The following is a 12130-nucleotide window of genomic DNA, read 5'->3' as shown; positions in this document are numbered from 1 at the left end:
GTCTAATTCAACTAAATGGTGTGAATGCCTCCTAAAAAAATACACCAAGGAATTCTACGCTGCGCTGATGTCCCGCAGTATCTGAAGGCCGAACTCCATCAACGCCAATGTTACGCCATCGCCATACACTTGGTGAAAATCTGGTGGTTCGGGGTTGAAATGCATTGCAGGAGCACGCGCATTTTGCAATCAAGGCACAATACCAGGCTTATACAGGCAATCATTCTCATTTGATTGACTGATAACTGTCATTACGAGGCAGCGTCTGTTAACTAGACATATTAAGCAGCTTGCAGTTCCTTTTGTTTTAAAGCTCTAAATCCGATTTTAATCGTTAACATAAAAAGTACCTGAGAGATTCCATTTGAACCAAATACTCGAATTGGCACTCTGACAACAAAGAACACGGCCCTCAAAGCATGCTCGTCTTTCACAACATGTCCGGTTGCAAATGTTGCTTACTTATTTAGAAATTGTTTTTTATAATTTGAAAGTTTTAGATTGCTGTTTCTCACAACATAGTCTAGGTCGTTTATAGGCATCCGTCCACCTGCACATATATTGCCTGTCTTTGAGTCAATAGCTTATCTAATCTGACAGATTCCATTAATTCCATTGGTTTAAATATCTTTAGGTAGTCTCCCCTGCGGCACATTTTCAAGGGGGATGCAATGGCGTAATGGTATTATCGCTGGACTAGTAATCCAGAGGCCCAGGGTAATGCTCCACGGCGGATGGTGGAATTGAGTTCAATAAAAAATCTGGTGACCATGAAACCATTGTTAATTCTTGGAAAAATAAAAGCCCCATCTGGTTCACTAATGCCCTTTAGGGAAGGAAATCTGCTGTCTTTACCTGGTCTGATCTACATGTGACAGCACTTACTCAACTGCCGTTTGAACAAAGGCAGTTCGGGATAACAACCCCGATGGTATTCGGGATGGCAATGTCCACCTCAGTGCTTACCTAGCCAGTGAGGCCCACAACCAATGAATAAAGAAAACACCCAAACGTCCATGAATACACCTTCTACTGCACACCTTTAATGAACTATCCCTGCTTTATTATCAATAAATTCAATTACATTTATCAGATATATATTGACTTTATCATTTGCTGCGTTGTACAACGTAGCTTTGGGGAATTACCTATTGAGTTGTTAAAATGTAATGCAACTGTTACTGATGCAAGTTACAATAAACCTCGTTTCTTGTTTTTGAATCAGTGTGTAGAAAAGGATCACAAGATTTTTCACCGGAGGCTTATCACCACAACTGCAAGGTTAGTTCAGCATCGATTTTCCAGTAGTACGTTTATCACCAAAACAATTTACGAGCCAATATTTCAGCAGTAAGTCCACTTCAATGTACGAGCGTAGTCATTGCCAGAAGTACAGAAGCTCGGTATCCATCCATGCAAGAAGATTCCCTCAGCAAACTGGAAAAGAAACAGCTGTGAAGAGCGTCATCACCATTGTTGTAACTGTGGCGAGATCTCGTAGCAATTTCCATGGTCCCTTCTAGTATATGGGCATGAAAGCCACAGACTAGAACCAGAGGAATGTGGTTAAATATAGAGTATTGCATTGACAACATAGTAGCATAGGATCACAACTTGTGTACTTGTAAGGCCCCACTAATACTGGAAGAGTACGATCAGCAATCATGTTAATGCAGTGGTCTTATTATTAAAAATTGGACACGTTCATCTCTAGTAAATAACAGCATGCATTTAGTTAGTGAGGAACACCTTTACTTGTGGTAAAAGCCAAGCACACGTCTAGCACCAGAGGAGCAGAATCATAAGTGTAGTTGTCAGATACCGCTAATATTGGAGCAGAATGGGGATTATCATTCTAACAGTGAGATTGCTACATTGCTGATGGAACGCTTTCAATTCTCATGTAAGTCGGATGGGACATGGATGAGTTGAAGTTACGATTATATCGAGGGAGTACTCTAGTGGAAGGATATAGTAGCACTAGCGCCAGAAGAGCAAAATCACCTTCAGTGTAAATGTAGGGAACCTCTATTATCAAAGAAACACTGTCATGTCTAGCGTAATTGTTGTGTACTATCACCAACGGACGACCATTACCTCGTTTAGATTATGTGCAGCCGCACAACTAATACCAGAGAATTTTTGCCAGAGAACCACTTCCACCTCTAGTGTATCTGCAGGATTTCGCTAGCACCAGAGAAACACTCTGCTGTTTGGTATATCTTAAGACACGGGCGTTACACGAGGAATATTGCCACATCTATAGCGAGTACAGTTGTTCTGCTCGTACCTAAGAAGCGCAGTAACATCTAATGTTAGTGCAGGATACTGCTATTACCAGAGCAATATGGTCATCTTCAGTGTACGTTTACGCCACAACGGACTGTAAGTAGCATATTCGTCCCTAGTGTAAACGTAGAAATGAAATTACATCAAGAAGAACACGATCAGATCAAATATAAGTGTAATTACCATCAGTACTGGAGGGATATAATAACCCCTTCTTATGTGTCAGTGGCACTTGGTACGAGGCAGATATGGTAACTGGAGTCTAAATTACCATATCGCTTATTCAAAAGTTATCAGTCAGCTCTCGTATTATAGGACTGCGGTATTCACGCATATTGCCGGATTTTCTTCACTTACTAACCTGGAAGAGTTGGGGCACTTGGAATGAGGGAATTCGTATGATCAAGCACTGGGAAGCTGCCTTCATCGCTCCTGTCGGAAAATGTTGAGCACTAGCACAAGGGGGTTAATCACGCTACTTGTAAACATTGTTGTAATCATGTGCCTTTAAGCTGTTCAATAACAATTTTAACATTTTATCGTCATCTGAGGAATCATACAAATTAGCTTACCCGATTCTATTTGTTTAGTGTTTACAACCATCACTAATTACGATTAAACACGATTGACTGCCTAGAGGATTAAAACATTTATAAATGCAGGTTACTTTCGACTGCCTCAGCCGTGCGTCAGCAGGAATCTTTCAAGCTCCTGTAGAACTCACCTATTATCAGATGATGGGAGAGCCAGTTATTCTGACGATTAAATCAATTTACTACCCGATTCTCGCGGCCATTGGTGTTCCTGGTGAGCATTCCTAACTCACTTGTTACCAGGCGAATAAGGTAAAGTAATATAACTTTTTATAATGAAGTTGACGATTATTCCTCTGGTCTCTTTCCCTTATAGCCAACTTGATGACGATTGTGATACTTTCCGAAGGAAACTGCGGCCTTTCCAATTGTATCTCTGTCTACATGATGGCTATGGCAACGGCAGATCTACTGGTCATGATCAACAATGTAATATTGTATCATATTTTCAGTTATAATTTTCCATTTTCTTTCTTGACCCACACTCCAATATGCAAGTTTATTCTCTATATAGCTGCTGTCAACATTGATTTATCCGTTTGGTTCACAGTCACTTTCACATTTGACAGATTTGTAATTATCTGCTGCCAAAGATTTAAAACAAGGCATTGCACCAAGAGAACTGCGGCTGCGGTCATCACAACATTCGCTGTTCTGATCTTGTTAAAGAACATTCCTCTTCTGTTTGCATATGAGCCACAGGAAATAATTGACAAGGTGCGGTGGGGCTGCCGGTCAGGTGTAGCTTTCTTTTCCTCAATTCCAGGTTTAGCCTATGCCTGGTTTCACACAGCCTGGGTCGTCTGGCTTCCTTTCACATTAATCGGCCTGTTGAATTCTATGACAATCAAACGTATCTGGGTAGCCAGCAGAGCACGCAGTGGACTGCGCGGCACAAGCGTCCAGAATCAGAACGATCCAGAGATGGAGAGCCGAAGGAAATCCATCATTTTACTCTTCAGCATATCGGGCAGTTTCATACTGCTGTGGCTGACATCTGTTGTTAGTTTTGCAGCCACTGGGCTGATAAACAGCACTTATTACCGAGGCGATCGCACAAACCCTGGATATATCGCCACCGAAATTGGAACTATGTTGAAGTTTTTGTGTTGCTGCCCAAACACGTGTATTTATACAGCGACCCAGAGGAAATTCAGAGAAGCGCTGAAGAAGGGGCTGAAATCTCCGTGGACACTGGTTTTAAGAATTGTGCAAAATTAAAGGAATGCAATCTAGGTCTCATTTTGTAACATTGGGATTCAGCTTTAGTTGAGATTCTAACTCAGACAGAGCCTCTTTCTCTCCTTGCGGCTACATCAAGATTGGAATTTTAAAGGCATACTGCGACATTTCTGCTCCTTGTGTCACTTAATACCAATAATGACTGTGGGTTTCCTCAGTTCATTCTCCTGTTGCCTTCCACCCAGCGCGCCAATTTTGCACCCAGAACTCAGGCGGAGGGCAGAGGCTGTGTTACCTCAGATTATCCCTTTTACATTGCCTATCTGTATTGGCCCAAAATCAAATCACTATTTTCCTCCCATTGTTTGCTGCATCCGCAGGTAATTGTTAATCGTCTTTGGGTGGTATTTCTAATCACCAAAGTGGAGGGAGAGAGAAAAATAGAGAGCGAGAGAAGGTGCAAAACAGAATTAACAAGATCATTGAGGATGAAATAGCTTACGGATGGGGTTACAAAAGAGACAAAATGGCTGAGGCGAAAGCTATAGCGAAGCCCGCTGTTCATTGGGAAATCGACATTGGGCCCAGTATAGAATAGGTGATCGACGTGATATTGATCATTTCGTGTGTCTCAGTCTTGCCCAGTTATATCCCAATTGGACATGTATCTTCTTGCCTCTTTGATGGATGTAGTTGTGCGCAACCTAACTTGCACAGTTCCTGCTATCGCCACAGGGACTTGAAATGCATACGTACCTCTTGATCTGTGATGTACGCCGTGAAAAGCGCTATTTCAATCCAAACAAGTATGGTATGACTTTTGGCAGTGGGGCAAATTACTTTGACTTTCTGTTACATGCACTTCCCAGTCTTCAGTTCTATTGCAACATATCACGGTCCATCTATGCAAAGGCTCTGGTTTCCTTCTTTTTTTGATTCTGATTTCATCCCATTTAAAAAAATAGTTCAAGCAAATCTCCAGAAATATGGGTAAGGAAAAATAGAGTAAAACGGTTGTAAATGCAAGTTTAATAGTAAATTATCAATCGAGTTAGGTTTAGCCAAATTTGAATATCCTGAAACCAGAGTCATTGTTAACTTCCGCCAGAACAATACGTTGTCCGCCTATCGTGGAAACACCGTATTTCCTTTATTATGAGTTTAAGAGGGGAACAAAAGAAAATTATTTGTGGATTGTAAAGTACTTCCCGTTTCAGAGTCAGCGAAGGTTGAATGTTGATCTGATGCAGAGGCTTAATCGGCAGAATTAACTGCAGTGGAATGAATTTCAGTCGATATAGATAAATATCTTGTTTCGCATTTTCTGGTAAACATTGAATGAGATACCAAGACTGGCAGCACACACCAGTTTTTCAATACTATTGTATTCCCAAAGACGATTGACCAATGATAGTGCTTAGATTTTGGATAAGGTTAAGTTCCTGTAGATGAAAACTACTCGTTCATAATTTTTACCTTCAACAATATATTCAATTCTTGGCTGCAATCGCATTATTATTCAGAAAAAAACATGATTTGTATTTGATGATTTGGGCGTAACTCACGCGAAGTTCTCCATCGGATATTCACAAGACGGAACACATGCTTTTAGTGTACCCGTAGAATAACGGGCAAGGTTTAGATGTTGCTGATGACTCAGAGAGTTAGTGCACGATGACGAAACAGAATCCGAAGACCAACAGAAAACCTTAACGTCAGATATACAACTTGCTTTTCTGAAATTCACAAGGTTTTCTAGCCGGAAATTAAGTACAAGTTTGTATGATATTAAAGAGAGAGTAATTAATGCCATTCGCAGATGTCCACAAGGGTAATGGCCGTTAAAATAATTAAACAAATTTCAAATCTTTTCGGGATGTATTTGTCATACTTGAGGCTTAATAAGTAAAACTATTAAACGTTTCAAGGAGTGGAAATACACGAAACTCAATATTATTGCTGACGCGGCACAAAATTTGCTGAATGTTGCACCATTGGCTGTTGTCTGTTGCGTCACACTTTAGCTCCACTTTTTTTTTATGTCATTCGGTACCATTCGTTAGAAACTGTGATGATCTTCACCGTGGTCCGTAGGGCTCGAGGCAGAGGTTTGATTGTCAAAAACAGGAAGAAGCTGCACTCTTTCAGTTTCCTGGTCAGACCGCTTCGACTTTATCGGTGAACAGCTGCCAGTTTATTCAGTCGTGAAATTCTGCCGGATCACCATTAGCGCAGAAATATGGAACAGCAAATGTGTCAGGCTGAAGATAATTTCAGCTGCCCGACAACACTTGCAGCAAAGATGCAACATCGTAGAGTTGGGGCACAATGCTTTGTGCAAAACGTTTCGAAGCATTAACTCTGTTACTAGCAACATCCATGTTCAGTAAAGCATTAAACATAAGATAATGGTGGATGAAAAAAAAGTCAAGAAAAAACCCTAATGAATGAAGATGATGATTGCGAGCGCGTAAGCATGGAACTAGGCAGAGTAAACTGGGAAAATATATTGACGATTAATTGAACACTAACGGGAAACATTACAAAGTTAATTATTGCAGGTCAAGGTAACTACGTTCCAGAACACACAAAAAAAGCTAATGAGATACCATGGGGCTGAATAATAGGCTCCTGCGCGAGGTGCAAGGGGATGTCGGGTGTGGCGGGGTGGGGGGGGGGGGGGCGTGGGGGGGGGGGTGGTGTGGTGGGGGTGGGGGGGGAGAGGGAGGGGGGATGTGTAGGTGGGGGGTGGTGGAGGGGGATGGGGGAACAGCATCGGGAAGTGGACAGCCTTTCGACTTACGGACCCGCCGTTTACACTCGCCGTATAAAATGTTAATGAGCCAAATGCGAACGGAAGGCGGGGTTGAGGCTTACGGCAGTGAACATTTCGCCCAATCAGTGTTGGAGGGCGGAATTCCCGGCCTCAGAGGTCATTGGCATTGACCCGGGCCGAGGCCGCAGTCAGTGATTTAAAGGACCCACTGCCATGGGGCAGTGACAAGGGACGCAGCAAATGTCATCATTGTTCACGGTTTGGAGGATCATTCCGAGTCTAGCTATTTCCAGGCTTTTAAGGGGAGTGTTCATTTATTTGAGTCCTAATGTCTCCAAATATTACCGTTGAGCAGAGGTGGCATTCCGCTTTTACCTGAAAAAAATCCCACGTGGTTGAGGAGGAGACGGTATAGTGGTATTGTCACTACGCTAGTATTTCAGAGACCTAGGATAATGCTCTGCGGACAAAAACTGATGAAGAGTCATACGGGCTCGAAACGATAACTCTGTCTTCCTCGCCACAGATGCTGTCAGACCTCCTGAATTTTTCCAGCTATTTTTGTTTTTACTCAGATTTCCAGCTTCCTCAGTATTTTGCATTTATCTTCATGCTCTGGGGTTCTGGGTTCATATCCCAGACACCAGGTGGTATAACTTGAATGAAAAAAAAAATCTGGAATTAAAAGTCTGATGATAACCAGAAAATGATTATCGATTGTCCTAAAAAGAAATAGCTGGTTTAATAATGTCCTTTAGGAATGAGTCCAGACCTACATGTGAGTCCAAGCCCACAGCAATGTAGTTGACACTTAACTGCCTTCTGAACAAGGCCAATAAACCGTTGATAGACAATAAATGTTGCCCTAGCCAGTGGAAGCCCACAGCCGAAGAACGAATAAAAAAAAATGTCTAGGGATGTGTGTACCGTTGGAGGGAGAAGGGGTTGGGGCGAACCAGCCCCTCGATATAATGAGGGCTCCCTCAGAGCCCTCCTATTTGAAATGTCCAACCGACATGAGCAGCTGGTGTCAACCAATGGGACTAGGAGGGAGCTGATTTACATATGTACAGTCTGGGTGGAGGCAGATGAGGAGGTCAGCAGTATTGGGCTTGCCAGAAGTACCTGGTCTCAAAGCCAAAAGTAGCTTCATGACCTCAGTGGGCGAGAAGGGTGAGTGAGGCCTCCACATGTGTAAACTTGCGACAGAGTACTCCACACAGGGCGCAGTCGCGAATGAGGGAGGGAACTGAGATCGGCTGGAGCTACTAAAGCAGCAAAGGCTTCACTGTCAGTGACAATGTCTGTATGCTTTTAAAGCTTTGATCCAGTTGCAGAGTGCGGGAATGGCAGAATGCGCAGATGAGAGACAAACACCGCATTCAAACTGCCATGCACTTTGCTAGCATAGAGTTGGCGGCATGCCATTAAATAAACTGAAATTGCTAATACATGCAATTGTAAACATATTTCAGGAGAAGCGAGCACGCACTGCCCATTTCTCTCAGCTATTTTATAACCCTGGATGATGGACAAGGAATAAATGGAAAACTCAGCAGAGCACTAAGCAGGTGTAGAAAAATAATCTAATTTTTATAGGTTTGAACTGGAAGCCATTAGCTCCTTGAATTTAGCACTCGCGGCAGTTACCTGCTAAGACGAGACTCGGGGCTCGGCTGAAACTTCTAAACCCGCTCTAAACCAGCTGCGGCTTCAAAAAAACGGGAAAGCCCACATTGTGTAAATGAGACTCTGTTCGTGTATTATTGCCGACACACCGTATTACAGCATTAAATTAGGTTGTTCACGGACTTAAATATTCGCTTAAATTAAGTTTAAATAACGCGGGCGGGGTCCCGATATTTAAGCCCGCCCGCTTGCTTTATTGTACGAAACTGGCGTGACGACGTCGCGAACGCCATAAAACGTAATCACGCCTGATTTTACGTCCCCGGAAGGGGGAACACTCCCTTTTTGGGAGCGTATTATGCGGCCCCACGTGCCCATGAAGAGCTAAACATTCCATTGAAGCTAAATAAAAAGACTCAGAAAAAATCTTGAGAACAAAGGAAAGGGTGATAAAAGGGAATGGTTGGAATGTAGCAAGAATACGAGAAACAGAGAGGAATACGAAATTAACCGATATATAGGTATCTATGTAAATAAATTGCTGTACAGACACATAAATGACAATATATAAATCTGGAAAGTGATAGGACGCACTAGCCACGATTAAATGGAGGAAACGTTGGACCATCATGGTACCTAGGAGGTGCACACCGTGGAAAGGAAATTACAAGCAACTTGCAGAATACCATCAGGGTGTGCATGATAGAAAATAGGAAATAGCTGAGAAACTAGTTCAGCCCACAAAAAGCTGAACGGGGTTCAGTGCATCGTTTCATTTTTTCACCCATTCTCGGATAAAACAACGGAACAATTAAACGCATATAACAATAATTATACAAAGGAATGGTATCAGTGGACCTGCGGAAATCTCATATCTTACCTAATACATTACCTATATTTAAACGAGGGGTTTTGAAACACCCAGGGTGTATATTCCATTTAGCTTAACGCTGGCGACAGAAAAAAAATCCTTACTCAAATAATTAAAAATAAAAACGTCTAGAAACCGAAAATATAACAAGTGACAAGTGAGGATTTCAGAATGAAAATCCTTGCTGTCCCAAAGCAATTATGACGTTATTTTGAAGCAGAACCAGAGGGCAGAAGGGCAAAAAGAAACGAAACAAATTCGGATTACCTTAGAATTGTTGTCGTAAAATGGAGATAATTGGGCTCGTGGTTTCTATGCTGGCTCTCTGAAAGAGAAATACACCTAGTGCCATTCCCTCTCCTATCCATTGTCATTCATCTTCTTTATTTTGCCTTTAGTTAGTAACCCAATTTAGTCTTCAATGCTTCGATTGAACATGGCTCCACCACACTCGCAGACAGTGCCTTCCAGACCCTAAACGATGGCTCTGTGATAAAAAAAACTTTTTCCTCATGTCACCATTGCTTCTTTTGCCAATTACCTTAAATCTGTGGCCTCTGGTTTTTCATCATTCCACCAATGAGAACAGATTTTGCCTATATCCTCATGATTTGAATACATCTATCATTTCCCTCCCCAGCTTTCTATTCTCCAAGGAAAACAGGCTTAAGTTGTCCAATCTATCTGGGTAACTGAAGTTCCTCATCCCTGGAAAAAAAAATCTCGTGATATTTTTCTGCACCATCTCAAACGTCTTCACATCCTGCCTAAAGTGTGGAGCTCAGAGCTTGTTGCAATATTGCAGTTGACTCCGAACAAGAGTTTTATATAAGTTCAACATAAAGTCTTTGTTTTTGTCTTCTATGTTTGTATTTAGAAGAAAAGTTCTATAATGTTGTTTGATTTTAACAGCCCTTTCAAACTATCTTGCTACCTTAAATGTTTTATGCACATATATGCTATTAATTTGTTTCGGCTCCCATCATGTTTTGACTAAAATGAATAACTTCACAGTTCATTGCATTATATATCATGATCCACTAGTCCGCCCAATCTACTAAACTCTCAATATGCCTTTGACATTTACAATATCGACCTGATAATTCACAGTGCTTTCAAGTTTTGCATCATGTCAATATTTTCAAAACCTGTATTTTTACAACAAGTTCTAGTTGATTTTTATATAACAGGAGGAGTGCAAGTACTAACACCGATCACCCAGCAACTCTTTTGGCCATGATTTTTGGGATGGCAGATTTTCCCATCCCGCCATCTGAAGAGTGGGTAGTGAATACCTGCACGCCGACACTGCCTGCGCCACAGCCATTTCAAGCTCCAGTGAGTGTTAATTGGCAGAGTTTCCGCCCATCACTCTAGTCACTGCAGTGCCAGAAGATGCAGTAGGCAGGACTGGGACTGCGTGCAATTCGCGAGGCCTATGTCCTGGGATTGCAGGGATAGGCAAATATTGATGGTATTGGGGCGGCGTGGGTAGTGGTGTCCCAGGAAGGTGGACAGAGAGGGACCCGTTATCGGTGGAGAACCCAGGGTGTGGGATGACGGAGCTCCAGTGGGGTAGGAGCCTGAGTTAAAATCGGGCTTCTGATGGAGGCATAGCCCCCAGCCTCCTCTCCCGATGGCTAAACTTGATTATTTTTGGGCTTCCCCTGCACCCGGGAACTCCCCCTGCCAGCCAAAAAATTGAGGCTCCACATGAAGCTGCCCTTAAATTTTCAATAATTGGTCACCTAAGGGCCTCAACTGGGCCAAGGATGAGAGGCCCGCCCCAGGCCGTGCCCTCCCCAATGCAAATTGCTAAACATGTAGGATGGGTGGGAACCCAGCGGGGAGCCCATCTGTGTTATTGCCTGCTCACCCCGCGCCTACCACCCTGAGCATAAAATTCAGACCACTAGTCTGAAAAAAAAAATGTTTGCTGTTACTCTCAGCCAATTTCTTAACCATATTGCCAATGTCCCTTTTATTCCATAAGTTCTAAAGTTTCTCACAATTGTGTTGTGCTGCACTTTATCAAATATCATTTGAAGTCCATGTATATACGGGATCCACAGTATTATCCTCATCAACCTTCTCTGTTACCTCAAGAAAAACGTCAAGCTAGTTAACTAATCACGATTTTTCCTTAACAATCCTCTACTGGCAGGGTGCTTATGAATTCATATTGGTCCAAATTACTATTAGTTTTATCCTGAATTATCATTTCTGGAAGCTTTCCCACCACACCACCACAGATGTTAAATTCACTGTTCTGAATTCGCTGGAATCACCATTACGCCGTTCTTTGAACAAGGGTTTAAGATTTGCACTTCTCCAGTGCTCTGGCGCTATCCTTAATCTACGAAAGTTTGAGAATCATGGCCATTGCTTCCCCTAGAGACACTTCATGCACTCAATTTCCAAGTATCACGTCTAGACGTGTCCCCCTACTAGTTGGAATGGAATCACACTGTTGTAGTAAAATCCATTGAACACGCTCTAGTAACACTTTCCCACATATTTCCCCTTTGCACAGCTACTATCCTAGTTTATCTTCGAGTACTTAAAGGATGTTTTGGAAACCTGTTTAGACCTTACTTGGAGTGGTGAACAGGTTTCTGATGATCAACACCATAGCAAGAGATTTGTGGCGCTGGAGGAGGGCATAGAAAGATTTGTATGCACAAGATGTCGAATTGCGAGTTTTTCTTTAAGCAAAAGCTGATTAGGCAAGGACTTATTTTACTAGGAAAGAGAACTGTGAATAAAAGGAGAAGAAATACCTGCAGTTCG

Source organism: Carcharodon carcharias, chromosome 24 (assembly GCF_017639515.1).
Source record: "Carcharodon carcharias isolate sCarCar2 chromosome 24, sCarCar2.pri, whole genome shotgun sequence".
In the NCBI taxonomy this organism is placed as follows: Eukaryota; Metazoa; Chordata; class Chondrichthyes; order Lamniformes; family Lamnidae; genus Carcharodon; species Carcharodon carcharias.
The sequence above is the reverse complement of the archived record's forward strand: the minus strand, read 5'-3'. Positions refer to the sequence as shown.